This window comes from Vanessa cardui, chromosome 17 (genome assembly GCF_905220365.1).
Source record: "Vanessa cardui chromosome 17, ilVanCard2.1, whole genome shotgun sequence".
NCBI lineage: Eukaryota > Metazoa > Arthropoda > Insecta > Lepidoptera > Nymphalidae > Vanessa > Vanessa cardui.
In genome coordinates, this window is record NC_061139.1 from 12,606,836 (window position 1) to 12,623,135 (window position 16,300).

The 16,300-nt window shown below is 33.2% G+C and overlaps 1 protein-coding gene across 4 annotated transcripts in view; it reads left to right on the forward strand.

Annotated features, from left to right (window-relative positions):
- The window catches only part of LOC124536978 (stress-activated protein kinase JNK), a 113,605-nt gene that overhangs the window by 78,806 nt on the left and 18,499 nt on the right, over positions 1 to 16,300 (forward strand). For all 4 annotated transcript variants that reach the window (XM_047113669.1, XM_047113671.1, XM_047113668.1 and 1 more), the window contains exon 4: positions 9,816 to 9,875. The gene's annotated coding sequence lies outside the window, so the exon portion shown is untranslated. The remainder of the gene's footprint in view (positions 1 to 9,815; positions 9,876 to 16,300) is intronic.

Here is a 16,300-nt window from a genome sequence, read left to right on the forward strand (position 1 = left end):
TATACACAAGCTGTTGTAATAAATAAAACAAACAACACACATTGAACATTATTTATTAAATATGCGTGTATAACTCGTGTCATGGCCTTGCCCGGGTATCGATCCCGCCCCTCAGCCGTTATTCCACACGCACGTGCGATTGAATTACAAATGATTTATGGTGAGCCTGCCGATGGAATTGTACAAATAATTACATCAAAACGAATTCATCATTTTAATAACAACGCCATGACGTATATAGTATTGTTCTTTGGAGAAATCAAATTGTTATTACACTTCATCATTATATCAAAGTAAAAAACAAAGTCGCATACCGTTGTCTGTCCCTATGTACGCTTAGATCTTTAAAATTACCCAACTGATTTTGATGAGTGTTTTTTCAATAGATATAGTGATTCGAGAGGTAGGTTTTTGTATATAATACACAATATAGTAAAGAAATAGAAGAAGTAAAGAAAAAGAAGAAGTTTCTGATGTCTTAAATAAACAAATTCTGTAGTATATTTAGTATCAGCATTGCACCCGGGCGGGTCGCTAGTATCTTATAAAAGCCTTCTGCAGAAGTTTATTTTTGGATGTAGCAATTTCTAGTCACTGATGTAACAGTGTCGAAGGTTATTAATAGAAAAAAAGAAATGTTTATTAGGACACGAGACACAATAAAAATAATGAATAAAAATAAAAAAAATAAAAACAACTGAAATAAAAAACATATTAACTAATGACTAACTTAATCTAAAAAAACAAAACAATGATAATTAATGTGTCCTAAAAGGTGTACCATTCAGCTTCCAAGTTGGGTTTAAAGAACCCAACGCTGATTTTCAATGGTACCCTGTGTAGTTGTGACGGGCGGGCTGTGACAATATATGTATAATAATGAGTACATATACTTACATTCATTCAGTATAGATCTATCTGTACGCATGGCAGTAACATCCGGAAAACTTTCTCTCTTCATTCGACTTTTACAAAGCAAAGTATCGAGTGGAACAATTTATTTCACGGAACGCTTACGCAAGTCTGTCTAAGTAGTTACCGACCGCTCATCACAAATTCTGACGCCAAACAGCAATACTTTTGTGCTCCGGTTTGTTGAGTAAGCCAGTGTTATTACAGGCATAAGGGAAATAATATTTCTATTATACTTATTAATAATATTATATATTTTTTTTATTACATATACTATATAGATATATGTATGTATACATGATTTATTTATAAATATCTAACCACTGGACCATCTCAGCTCAGCACGCGTTCTAACCACTGCTGAGATGGCCCAGTGGTTAGAACGCGTGATTCTTAACCGATGATTGCGGGTTCAAATCCAGGCAAGCACCACTATATATATGTGCTTAATTTGTGTTTACAATTCATCTCGTGCTCGGCGGTGAAGGAAAACATCGTGAGGAAACCTACATATGTCTAATTTCATCGAAATTCTGCCACATGTGTATTCGAACAGCGTGGTGGAATATGTTCCAAACCCTCTCCTTAATGGCAGAGGAGGCCTTATCCCAGCAGTGGGAAATTTACAGGCTGTTACTTTACTTTACTTTATAAATATCTATAATCTGCTTTATATTTTATTTATTAGTATTTTTTTTTATGTATTTGCTATATTTATTGAGTTGTATTCGTTATTATTTCATAATGTAAGTTTTTACTGCACCACCATATTGCCGTCTTCCATACACATTATCCTTCTAACCCAAAGGTTGTCTGGAAGAAATGGCTTATAAGCCATAAGACCGCCTTTTGCTTGGCCACCTTTTGCTTGGCCAAATTTTTTTTAAAGAAAATATATTTTGTATCTTTATGTATATTTGGTGTGCAATAAAGAGTTAAATAAATAATTATACGGCCGGTTAAAGAAGCAAGTTACGCTATTTACGAATAACAATAGATTAGGACTGATCTGTATATTGCTTGGAACCGATACAATTTGACCGGCTATTCAATATCTCTCTCTAAAGCCATTTCGTTAATGGCACGTGTTAGCCTCGGTCCGCTTGGCATCGGTTTGCCTTTGGAAATGTGTATTTACATAAATAACTGGCTGTGGTTCATTTACATCTGTTATATTTACATAAGGATTATTAAATATGTTTGTCTTTGTGGAATATGTTTTTAGATTGTATGTTGTGTGCACATAGATATTATTTGTATTTAACATGAGATTAAATACATGAAAGTACATATAATATGCTGTGGTTAGAACGCTTGCATTTTAACCGATTAATACGAGTTCAAACCCAAGCAAGAACCACCATATATGTATATGTGCTTAATTTGTGTTTATAATTCATCTCGTGCTCGGCGGTGAAGGAAAACATCGTGAGGAAACCTGCATGTGTCTAATATCTTCGAAATTCTGCCACATGTGCATTCCACCATCCCGCATTGGAACAGCGTAGTGAAATATGTTCCAAACCCTCTCCTTAATTTAAGAGGAGGCCTTATCCCAGCAGTGTAAAATTTACAGGCTGTTACGTTAATTTACATAAAATATGATGAAGTACTAATTTCAAAATAAATAGTTTTAATTGAATCATTCAAACTTCAATTAATTCAAGTCAGATCATATATGATGAAGTTTGTTGGTAACAAACTAAAAAAATATAATACGGACGAATTGTCAACCTTTTCGAAATCGGTTTTAAAATATACCACATATCACGTGCTTTTTTTTAGGTTAGTTTTTTTTTTGTTGACGCAGGGTAAATCTTCATAGATACCCGAACTCCTGGGCGAGGAGCCTACTCCGAGGCCTACTCCGAGGCCGGGTTATGTGAGATACATATCATGTGCTACACTTCTATGGAATTATGAATATTTAACAAAATGTGTATAATATTAATAACCTTATTATGTATCGTTCGATGCTCACTCGGGCTTTTATCGTAGCACGAGCTTTAAGCTTAAAATAAAAATAGACTTCCACTTTTGATTTATAATTTGTTTTACAAAATTCTTACTGATTGATGATGTTCGCAGAACTGTATAACTCATCTCAACTTAAGGTATTATTTTGATGAAATATTTTTTGTTCCAATGGTGTCATCCACGTGATCCTTGCAAAGATTGATGTTAGTCATACATACTAGCTTTTGCCCTTGACCGCGATAACCATTTTTTCCCAACGTATCTTTAACATCCCAGCAACTCTCGTAATGTTTATTTCAATCATTTCCTCATCATTTAGTTATATAATGTTTCGAACTTAAATTCCATTCGGAGTCGGGGCGAGAATTAAGAGTAACTACTGAGTTTCTTGCCGGTTCTTCTCGGTAGAATCTACTTTCCGAACCGGTGGTAGCTTCACTTAATTGTCAAATGACGATTCAAAAGTGCTTGTAAAAGCCCAATTGAATAAAGTATACTTTGATTTTGATTTTGATTTTTGAATATAACCATACGAAAATGAACGTATTTTGATAATGAAAAACTTTTTATTGTAAGTAAAAGTATACTATTTATATATTTACTCAAAGAATAAACACTTAAGTGTACCAATTATTTATTATACTCTTAAATTGAATACGATTATGTAAATAATATTTTCATTAAAAATAAGAATGGAATGGAAGAGGGAAAGTCGAAAAACTCGGTATAAATGAGAGTCTAGTTTCCCGCTTTATTTGACAAATAAAAATAGAATCAGCGAGACGAAAGAGATTTTATTTTTTCAGCTCTCGAAATAAATTAACATAACGAGGATTATGAGATTTTTACGGGAGGTCTAAGTGACGTTGTTTTATACGATTTTAGGCAGTTTTCACATTAAGATGTATCATAAAAACTATAGTGGAATATTATAGTGTTTTGAGACAACGAATTCGTATAATAAATATCAAATTATTGATACCATGTAGTTAAGGATTGTTCGCAGGGCGGGATTATCCATAAGGCGCTGTTGGCATTTCAATTTGCATAGCTTGGCTAAGAATTAGCAAACTTAAAGAAATTTGGTAATGATATTTTTAAATAATGCCGTAACTGCATATGACGACCGCCATAGTTGAGTTATGTGTGTGGTGTACAAACCCGAGTTCTCGGGTTCGATTCCCGACCGATTAGTAAAGTTCATTAGTTTTCTATGCTGTCTTGATTCTGGTTGTTTGTGGTCCCGTAGTTACTTCTGATTTTCCATAACACAAGTGCTTTAGCTGCTTTCATTGGGATCAGAGTAATGTATGTGATGTAGTCCAATATTTATTTATTTATATAAGTGTAAAAATGGTCAAATGTATATTTTTTAATCTGGTAATAGTCACCGTTCATGAATATGTACAGGATCTATGTAAATTAAATGCTTATTTTTTATTAATACTATGAAAACATGTTTAATTACGAAATGTTTTCTTAATATTAGTAAGTACAAACCATAACCACATATGTACACCGTATAAAAAAACCGTTTCGTTAATAACCCGGTAGCATAAATTGCCGAACAAAACCCTTTAAGAGTGGTTTCAACTTCAAAGACACATAACAGTTCAATGAACGATTATCACATGCTTCGCTTGTCACCTCCTTCCTCAGATATTCGGCTTAAGTTTTGTTTTATTTACAATAACGACTAGTGTCATAGCTATATACAAATGCAGGTATTTGTAATGCTCAGAATGATTGAATTTCCTTCGAAGAAACATTTGAAAACTCTTTGTTTTCAAAGATAAGTTTGCTTGCAGTCACATTAAAATAAAATAGAAATACAAATTAAAGATAAAAATCACCACATGGAACTACAAAAATAACAATAACAAAATAATTTAATATAAGTTTTAGGTGTTTTAAAATGCGTTTAAAACAATCGACCTGTATTATTTATATAATATATATATGTATATATATGAGACAACGTCACATACATTACTCTAATCCCAGTGTAAGTAGCTGAAGCACTTGTGTTATGGAAATCAGAAGTAACGACGGTACCACAAACACCCAGACCCATGACAACATAGAAAACTAATGGTAATCTACATCGACTCGGCCGGGAATCGAACCCGGGACTTCAGAGTGGCGTACCCATGAACACCACTCGACCATGGAGGTCGTCGTCGTATATGTTTTTAGTATTTATGTTTTATTGATATATTTAATGTGATTATATTTAATTTAATTCGAGGAAAAAAATAACAACTTATGTACGGTTTTTTCTCGGTTAAAACTGTCTTTGGAACCGGTGATAGATTTAAATTTGACATCGTTTGGTAAAATGACGATTCAAAAGCGCTTATAAGAGCCAAATTGAATAAACACTTATTTTGTTTGATTTTATTTGTATTCAGCTTATTTAATTATTCCATATAATCGTATTCAAATAAAGCACGGTTCAAGTTGAATGTAATTGGAGCGAACAGCTAGTATCATTATAAGTGTAACGAGGATTTTGTTTCAGAGAAAGTTTTGGGCTCGAAGTTTTTGAATTAGTATTAAGTACGACGCTATTTTCATCCGTTCGGAGATCGGATTTCGGTTAATCGAATTTCGTTTAGGGTTTGGACGAGTTACTATCTAACTTCGAAACGTTAATTAAAATAAATATAATATTTAAAACATAAACCACTTCTTAACATGAGAAAAAAAGCTCTTAGTCTGCAAGCTTCGTCGACAGAAATGTAGACAAAGCTTTAAACTTTTTATATCCATTTTAATACGTGAAAAACTGGGGCTATAACGATAATTAGTTATACAATCTTATAATAGCAAATATAAACACATTTCAAATAAGTAATGTTTGAGTAAATTAAGAATACTCTGACTCGTGAATCTTGATACAAACATGATTTTGTCACCTAACTATTCGTAAGGTCATGAAGGTAAATAATTGAGTACGAAGAGGTTAAAATATTTTTAGAATCGAATATATTGATACATTCTCCTATGTATGGCTATATAAATCTATGTGCCATATGAGTTTGATTAATGTTATTTTACAAATTCAACTAGCCTAATTATATCTACGCGAGTATGTATTTGATTATACTTAGGAATATTTCACACAACTGCAGAACTAAATTGATGGACTTCCATTACTGTTCAATGTACATCAAATTTCAAAGCTCTAAATAAAATTACTGTACATGTATTATACATGGACATTTCATGATATAGTAAAGAAACACTGATAATTTTGCAGTTATGATGTCGTAAATAAACAAATTCTGTAGTATATTTAGTATCAGTATTGCACCCGTACGAAGTCGGGGCCGGTTGATAGTCTAATACAAATAGCGTTTTAAACCGACTACGATAAAATCGGCAAAATTGAAAACTGACAATATTTATTGAGCTGATTCGGTCTGATATTAGACTGAAGTTGCGGGAAATCGATCGAGAATTGAAGGGGTTTGAAGCGGTTTGCAAACTCGCAGGAACTTCATTTCCACACATTATGGGCTCTTTTCAACTTGTTATATAATTGTGAAGTGCCAGTTGCGTGTGCTTAGGTGTTTAAAAGGATTGTGAAATTAAAGGTTCGACAATCGACGATTAATTATATTGAATCGTCGTTATTCGTATCATTAATTTTTTTTTTGTGGCAATAAATATTGTATGCCCTTAACATTGTTAATAAAATATATATAGAAATTCCAAAAGTTGCAAGAACAAATATATTTTTCAGCAGAAATATACGTCGCGAATATTATAAAAAAATCGGATAGCGTCTCTTTAAAAAAAGATTAAATTGTTTGGATATATTTAAGGGTGTTCCGGTATATCGATATCCGATTACCTCTAATCGAGCATCCTTTCCACCGGAAGGTATACGAGCCGAGCGAAATTATTTCGAATGGATAAACATCACGCATTGAACGTGCTTGAAGGGGTTGACACTATTGGGTGTACATTTTGGGAGAGTTGATTTTATATTATTTCAAACTATCAATATTTTTGCCGACACATGGGTACGTTGATTTGAAAATCATCAGGACATAGATGATAGGAGGAAAAATTATGTTTAGTAAGAGAGAGTGAGAGAAGTGTAAGTTAATGAAAGCAGAAAAGAGAATAGTCAAGAGTAATTGCCTGTGCTCCACTGAATTTTGTATCTAAGATATTTTTCCTCGTACTTGTAGTTACACTTGCCCTATTCATCTTTCAAACCACAAAAATATTAAGTATTGCTTCTTGGCAGTAGAATATCGAAAAAGTGGTCTGATCTGCTTCAAAAGTTTTTATTCAAGTCAATGTAAAATATCTTGTTTTAATCTTCTCCTTATGAAAGCTGATTTTACAAGTTACGGTTTGTCGCATCCAATCAACTAAAATGGATTAGACCCAAAAGTTAAATGCTAAATGAATCAGATTAAAATCAAATGTATGTTCAGTGAATGCCACTGGTACGGTCCGGTTGACATATTGTTAGACTGTAGATATTGAGAAGCGAAGTTCAATCCCTTGCTCGAGTCTCTAAAGTATTGGTGGATTATTTCTGTTATGGAATTCTCAATAGTAGTAAATTCGTAGTTAAAACTGATGGTATGTAATTATATGAGACAACAATATCACATACATTACTCTGATCCCAATGTAAGTATCTGAAGCACTTGTGTTATGGAAATCAGAAGTAACGACGGTACCACAAACACCCAGACCCAAGACAACATAGAAAACTAATGGTAATCTCCATCGACTCGGCCGGGGATCGAACCCGGGACCTCGGAGTGGCGTACCCATGAAAACCGGTGTACACACCGCTCGACCATGGAGGTCGTCATCGTAGTTCTAAATCCCTACCTAGAAAAGCATATGAAGCTTTTTAACACGAACTGTCAGAACTCTTCGTCTATGACGGATTTGCTGTCTTATCGGATCACAAGAATGAGGGAATAGAAATCAGACTTTACATACAAGTACATACAATGATATAATACACAATTAATTTTCGTTCTTCTAACTAACTACGCAGGCGTTGACAAAATTGTTAGACATAGGCTTGGGCTTAAGCATCGTTTGTGGGTTTTATAACTTGATCTCTTTGCTAGGCAGCTAACATTTTCCGAAAAGAAAAGTGTAATGGAGTCATACGAGATTAATATATAATAGAAATATCTGTGAATGAGTTATGATGACAACAGAAGTACGTAATCTAATTACGAGCGGTTCAATGGAATCTATTTATATTAATTAATTAGGAATTAATTTAATTAAATGATCCGATTATTGGCTGCAACGGTCATCGTGAATACTTTATCACAAATGTGATGAACGATTTGCCTACTAATCTCCATAATCAATTATACCTAATCAAACATTTGTAACCAATTACGTTTGAGAACATCCAAGTCATTAATATTTTTTGGAATTTTTTTACAATTAATGAAAACCAATTTTAAAAAAAATATGTTAATTGCTATTAGAAATCGCGCACTAAGGGTTCTGATTCCCCCAGACAGATGGACTAACTGATACTGATGTAACGATAAATTTAGGTTTTCAGATTCCCTCTTATACTTGAACTACAATATATCGCTTCTTTATTCCCTTTGGGAGTGTATTGGGAATACGACATTGCGTTGACTTAGAGGTTTGATTTCCCAGTTCCATGGGACCTTAACATGTATTCATTTCAAGTTTATACCTCTGCATTCTTGAGAAAAAATAGTCTTGACAGATAAACACATGTACAACGGAGTGTTCTTAAAGTTATATACGGAACCCTTATATATGGAGCTTCGTTAATAATATTAAAGAGTGTGGAATAGTGGTGTACATATGCTATTGGCATACATACATATGTACCAAACATAGCATTACTAAGACTTTTTTATCGAGACATCAATTATTGCTTATTAAAACAATCCATAAAATACATCCCCATGTATAAGAAAAAGTTGACCTACATTATACCTCAAATTTATAGGACGAGCCTATAAATAATTAATATATGTACTACGTCCAGAGAAATGACATGTCCCAAAAATAATACATGAAGGCTAAAGTCCACAGTGCTGACATATCCGACAAGTGTACCCCTCAGTTTTTAAGCCAGGCCTGTTTCAAATAACACTATTTTTAGTCGTACTTTATGATTGACTTTGACTGATATTGACAAGCTTTGTATTTGAAAATAATTAAAGAATACCAAGATTTTTTTAGTTAAGTGTCTGTACTGATTTATATCAATACTAATCAAACAATCACCAATTATTTTAATGTTGTTATATACAATTTTGAGTGGGTTTGTTAACTTTACAAACGATGTGATAACATGTCTTAATACTGAACCGATTTTCATAACTGAGCAAGTAATAGACTAAAGAGTTACATTAAGAGTAACATGTATGTTCATTATTATCTTCAAATACCCCAACACGGGCCTTCTCTTCTAAAGGATTTATTCTTCCGCCAAATAACAGTACTCAGTATTGTTATATTGTTGTGTTCCGGTTTGAAGAGTGAGAGAGCCAGTGTAACTACAGGCACAAGGGACATAACTTCTAAGATCGGTGGCATATTGACGATGTAAGGAATAGTTAATATTTCTTACAGCGTCATTGTCTACGGGTGATGGTGACCACTTACCATCAGGTGGCCCATATGCTCGTCCGCCAACCTGTACTACAAAAAAAATGGATTAAAACCTCTTCCACTCAACTGCATGGCAAGATTGCTTGAAATTGCGCACAGGAATTCTATCAATGTGATAGAATTTTCTCTGACGCATACAAATTTTCTCACAATGTTTACCTTCAATGCTGAGCGAATTATATCATAGTATAGTTTGTAGCCCGGTAAATATGACTCATGAGAGATAAACTCAGTAAGACTCATATTCAAAGTATCATTTATTGTTACAGATGTCGCGCTCCCATTGTAAACGGGATTTCATGTCGCAAAATGGATGCGTTTAATTTATGGTGAGTCGTAAATTATATTTGATTTCTTTCTCGAGTGTCGGGGATTTATCTGTTTTTGTTATGTTTTTTCTATGTTAATTGTCTTTAGATATTCGAATAATCTATCGACTGTATGTCCTTCATTAACATGGCAATAAATGGCGTTTGGCGTTCGATATTAATATTTGTATTGCCTTCATAATGTGCATGACACGTATGTCACGTTATGCTTTATACGTTAGAAAGGAAAAAAAATCATAATATTTTTTTTTTAGTAAATCATGTCAATAAAAACTTTTTGTTTCGTAATTGTTGTGTTTTAATTCTTTGGGTTAAGTTTGAGTTTTGTAGACTTTCGAAATGATAAAAAATAAGTAAATGTGTTTCTATTAAAGTTAGGATGACTTTGATTTAATATATTAATAATTAATTTATATTACAAAACATTTTAAAAAGTTAAGTCAATAATCAGTAAAGTTCAAATATTTTATTTACTCACTTCAATATATACGTATACTCAATTAAACTCGACTTAGACTCAATCGACAATGTATTAAAAACATAGACCACATCTTTCGTGCTTTCCTATACATAGAATATAACACTAAAATTTGCACAAAATGAAACGGTTCATACTTTCTAACTGAGGGCTTCAGTGCAGTAAAAATCTTGAACACTACACAAACTCACAGAACCCTCTAAATATATTACTTATGTGATAAAAGCAAAACATTTTTTTCTCATTCTTAAAAGAAAAACCATATTCAGAGCCGTTCAGCATTTGCTATTTTTAGAGTCCGGAGGACAAGAGCGACATGTCTAATTCAGAACAAGCCTCGCAACGAAATGAATATCTCATTTCGTTCCGTACACGGACGTGTTCTTGAAAAGGTCAAAGTATTCGTTTGCTAACTATAGGACGTATCATCTATATATAAAAAGGAGAGTTATTCACAATGCCTTCCATCCTAAATCTAGGTAAGAATGTTATTACAATTTAATTTTATATAAATATATCATGTAAAACTTTGGCCTGTTTTACACAGTGATAATGATCGTTGATATGTACAGATAGTAATGCATATAGCAAGAGTTGGATTTTGTGTTCTAAGACACTGTTTTTCAAATTTAATCTTGCAAAGAGAATCATTAATAGAATTTTCAAACACCTACCGACCGTAGCTCGTAGCTGCGCTACGGTATGCGTAGACCCGTAGTTACATACAGCTTCTCGTAGTAATCGTTTCTATTTCCAACATTTCATTATTTCTACACATATTCATATAATTGTAAATTCGATTATTATTATTCTATTTATTTAGTTTTCGTTTATTTATTTATTTGAAATATTTGTTTTTATCAGCGCTTTAAATATAAGAATAAGAAAAGTCAAATTAAATCTTAAGTCAACATCACATGGAAACTTTTAAGTATGTACTTAGTCCGTTTTATAATAAAATATATAAGATATCATGCACATGCCATTATGACGTGGCTCTACAATTCGTTTATTTATACTTGCACGACCAATAGAAATGCACTGCTGTGGATGTGCGGTTTTACATAAAGGATTCCTAAAGTCAACGGTTAACATAACATTGTCCCAATTCTATACTATTCTAACCTCACTATGTAGTCTATTCGAGTTGTATATATAATTTTAATACCCTGAGAGCCTCTTCGTTCTATCCAGCTTATAAGTCAGCAGATCCTAAAGTACTGGGATTAAGCCTCGAGTGCGGTCCATAAATTGTTATTGGGTTTTCTTTTATTAATAACAAACAACAACAATAGCCTATAAATTCCCCACTGCTGGGCTAAGCCCCCCTCTCCCTTTGAGGAGAAGGTTTGGAACACATTCCACCACGCTGTTCCAATGCGGGTTGGTGGAATACACATGTGGCAGAATTTCTATGAAATTAGACACATGCAGGTTTCCCCACGATGTTTTCCGTCAGCACCGAGCAAAAGATGAATTATAAACACAAATTAAGCACATGAATATTCAAGATGCACGCGATCTAACCACTGGGCCATTTCGGCTCTCAATCAATTCTGCTGTCGAAACGCTTGGCCCTTGGAGTAGTGGTGCAAAAAGCTTCATCAAAAGTATAACACCTCGCCTCATTGCCTCCACTGGTGACAGGAGGGCTGGTTCGTTTTTTGCCCAGAGGATCGGAATTGCGATTCAACGGGGAAATGCTGCTAGCATTCTTGCCACCATTCCACGCGGTCAAGATTTATACAGTAACTAGTTTTAGTTCATATCTGTATATATATATTTAGGCCCTCAATTATATTTATAGACATATATATAGAAAAGCAATTCAAAATTAATAGGCAATTAGGAATTACGGACGATTTCGCATGAATAGGTCTTAGTCTCATACGTTCAATGGTTTTTACGTTATGGACGTACAAAGAAAAAAAGACATTATCTATATACAGATTATACTGTCGCAAGCACCAAAATTGTTTGAATGTTCATCCATTTAAATCAATTTCCGAACTTATTGTAAATTCAATTACAAGATTAACACACACACTCATACAAATGCGTGAAGTTAAATGAAAGCTCGTAATTAAAGTTGCTGAAAGGAAATCTGCATGTAGGTTTGGTTTGTAATATTGTGCTGTTTGCTGAGACGTTGAGGTGGATTTAATCGATATATTATTTATAACGAAGAGATAGGCGTATACTCGTTATCAGACATTATGACTTGTCATTCACGTTCGTAATATTCTTCTTTTGATATTACCTGAAATGTCACTGTTTTCTGCTGTCATGTGTTCTACGTCATACTGACGTCGCCAGCATATGCGATGAAAAAATAAATAAATCCTAATTAAACTTTTTAATGCTACAACATATATATCTATAATATTATAAATTCTAAATCACTTTGTATTGTTGTTACACTTTGACGTCTTAACTACTCAAGGGATTATCATGAATTTTTTCATACCTACCTCTGGTCAGGTACACGCATATGAAATCGCGGAAAGTAACTCGTATCTATATAACCTTGCTTATATATTATAAAAAATACATCAATCAAAAATAAAATAAAGCTTAGCTTGGGACCGACGGCCCTCATGATATTTTTTGTTATAATTTTCCTTCGTAACAAAAATAGGCGCATCAAGATACACGGTCGGGTGTTCGTAGGCGGTGGAGCGATTTATAAAACCCTCTGGCTGGCTGCTTCTTTGATTCTTATCTATCTTTATTCGCTAGACATTGTACCTGCCAATCGTACGTTTTAAATATATTGTGCGTTCATTAGCTGTTATTTATAATAAAATAGGTTCACGGACCAGGCTTCGTACGAGAAGAAAAAGGGTCGATACGAAACATTTAAATTGATGGAAAATAATGCTAATATTACTTTTTTTTTTATATAGGTATATACGTTCCTTTGCGGGCCTACGCAAAACGTGTGGCAAAAGATAATATGAAGATTCAAATTCAGGCTAACAAAACTGAGTCTCATATCTGAAGGCAGACCCCCACTGTAGAACCATTTTTTTTCAAACTGACTTCTATAATATAGCATAAACATAAATTTGTTTAAAAGCCAGGGTCAATATTTATTTATACCAAATTATTTTCACTTTATTCTGTAGTTCATACTTTAAACCATTTCTGTTAATACATGAACATGCGACGGATACTCTAGTAATTTATAATAAATTTTGAAGATTTTAACACTAAAAACAAATTAACCTCCTTCTACATTTTAGAAAAAACGGTAATGTTCTCAGAAAAGAAAGTAATCAGTATTAAAACGCTGGAGGATTACGTGATAGTTCCCAAGGGGTTTTGAACGAAGCTGCAGATATGTTTGCTGAAAATTTATATTTGTTTTAGAATCATATTCTGAGAGCTGCAGCGGATGAGGTTTTTCAAGTGGAATTTGAACATATAAATATTATTTATTCTCTTGAGAAAGCTGTTATTATAAAAAATATTTTAATGTTAAATGTACGGTATATCTAGTAACATCAAAAAAATTTTCATAGAATCGTTCTCCCTCGTATTAGGGGAGAAGAAGGGGGAAATCTTAGATTTAAAATATATAAAAAGGAGTATGTCCTTGCAATTCAAATTTCATAGCAAAATTCACCAATTTGGGTTGAGTGGTTCGACCTTGAAAGATTTAGAGGTAGAGTTACATTTTTTTATAATAGTATTAGATAAGACTAGTATTTAATCGTAGCATTGCTTCTGCGTTTTTTTCCGGTCTAAAAAAAGGTTCGCTCTGTTAATTAAAAAAAAATGATAAATCAATAAGTTTTATTTATTTATATTGTAAAAAAAAATCAATAATTTTAATAATAAATAAATCTTTCTTTCAGATTACAAACTTTTAAATTACGCGTCAGTCATATTGTGATGAAATGCGAAGCCAATCGGCCGCAAACCACATACCAGAAGTTCAAAGTTAAATCCAAAAATACCCTCGTTTATGCTCGAAAAGAATATTGGCTGGCAACCGCACCCTAAACACCATTTAAACACACCAGCCCCATTGTTTACTCACGGTTTTCGTTCAGCTCAGCGATAGTTAGAACGTTTTGTTCTCTCCCCACGAAAGATTTATGTACAAATTGATGGCCGGGTTAGGAATAGGGAAAGGCAGTCTTTAATGTAATCGAGAACTAGCCTTGCGACGTGATGTTTTATTTTTACATTTATAGCAGGGCAAAGGTAGAAAATTTCAATTAGGACATTAATATATTATCGTACTTTTCTTGCTAGTTGTTACTTGTGGCTTCGCTTGCATTTTTGAGGGTCGGTGTTAGATATGTATGTGTGTATTTATAACCCATATTCATAGCAAATTTAATCGATTTCGTCTTTGTAGCTTAGCTATGTATAAATAATAGACAAACAGCAATTTTCTCATTAGTATAGATAGTGGCGATATATGTATTTTTTTATATAATTTCATTTGTTGTAATAATTTAGTCTCATATTTATACTTTTCTTGTATTACTCGAATAGTATAATCTATTAGTTAAAGAATATTCAATTTAATTATTATTTTTAATTTGATACATGAGATAATTGGCTCGATAGTTTAATAAATGTAAAGTGCATAACTGATTTCGAACCTACAATTCGGTAAAGCGATATCAAAGCTTGTCGCTGTTAGCGAACACTTAATATCCGTTGCAACGTGTATATGTGTGGTAACTGTATGGTGGGTGTATGGTATCGATTACTCCATTAAAGCGTTCGCAGTGTCGTCGTCAACATCAACTAGTATGTTTTCATTGAACGCTTTGAGTATATTAAATAAATTTCATTAGTTATTCGAATTTTGCCCTTGAATAATATGTCATTGAACCGAGATGGCAAAGTGGTTTCAAACACAGGCAAGCGGGGAAAGAAAACATCATGAGAAAACCTACATGTATCTAATTTCAATTTTGAAGCAACGTGGTGGAATATTCTTCTAAACTTCTTCTTAAAGGAAGACGCCTTAGCCCAGATGTGGGAAATGTACAAGCCTCTACTATTATATTTATATTATACGCCAATCGTGTTTAAATATTTACAATATAATAAATGTTTTTATATTAAATTATTTATGATAACAGCTATTTTTATTATATACTTCTGAATGAAGTCTTAAAGGCGACAACTAATATAATAGAGTAGGGGGATGTAACAAGTCGACAAGCTAAGCGTATCGATTGCAGAATTAGCATTCAAAGATCGCCCCGCGCGTAGCCTGCGATGATAGCCGCCGGCGCGCGGGTAAATGATTCTATATCTCCGCTTCTATGCTCTCCTGGTACTTTCCTAAGCTTTTCACGGATGGCCTTTTTTCCTTTTAAAAAACTATTTCAATTTATTTACAAAAAACATATATTCTATAGTTCATACTTAACTAATATATATTATAAACCATAACCATCCCTATCCCTTTGTCTATTAGTGAAAACAGCATAAAAATCCGCTCAGTAGTTTTCGAGTTTATAGCGAACATACAGGCAAACAGGCGCTTCCGGGGGGACTTTGTTTTATGATATGTAGTGATAACTTTGTATCTTCTGTGTGTGTTTGTGTGTCACTGAACAGTTATTTTTATGTGTGTCTCTGATTGGATTGATAGGTGGCTATCGGAATCCATGTTTTATTTGTCAAAATAAAATGAAACTAAATCGGGGCGGGTGTTTAGTTGTTTTAACACTCTCATAAAATATTCTTTCAACAATCTGCATTACTACATATTGTTATGTTCCGATTTGAAGGGTGAGTTAGAAAGTGTAACTACATAAGGGCGTAACATCTCAGTTCCAAAAGTTGGTAGCGCATTGGTAAGAAATGCGCATACCAGTGCCATAAAAATATATATATTTTACAATGATTTTATACCCACACAGACGCATCTAGTTTACAAATAAGGTTACGTTTATAATAACTCGAAAGTAAA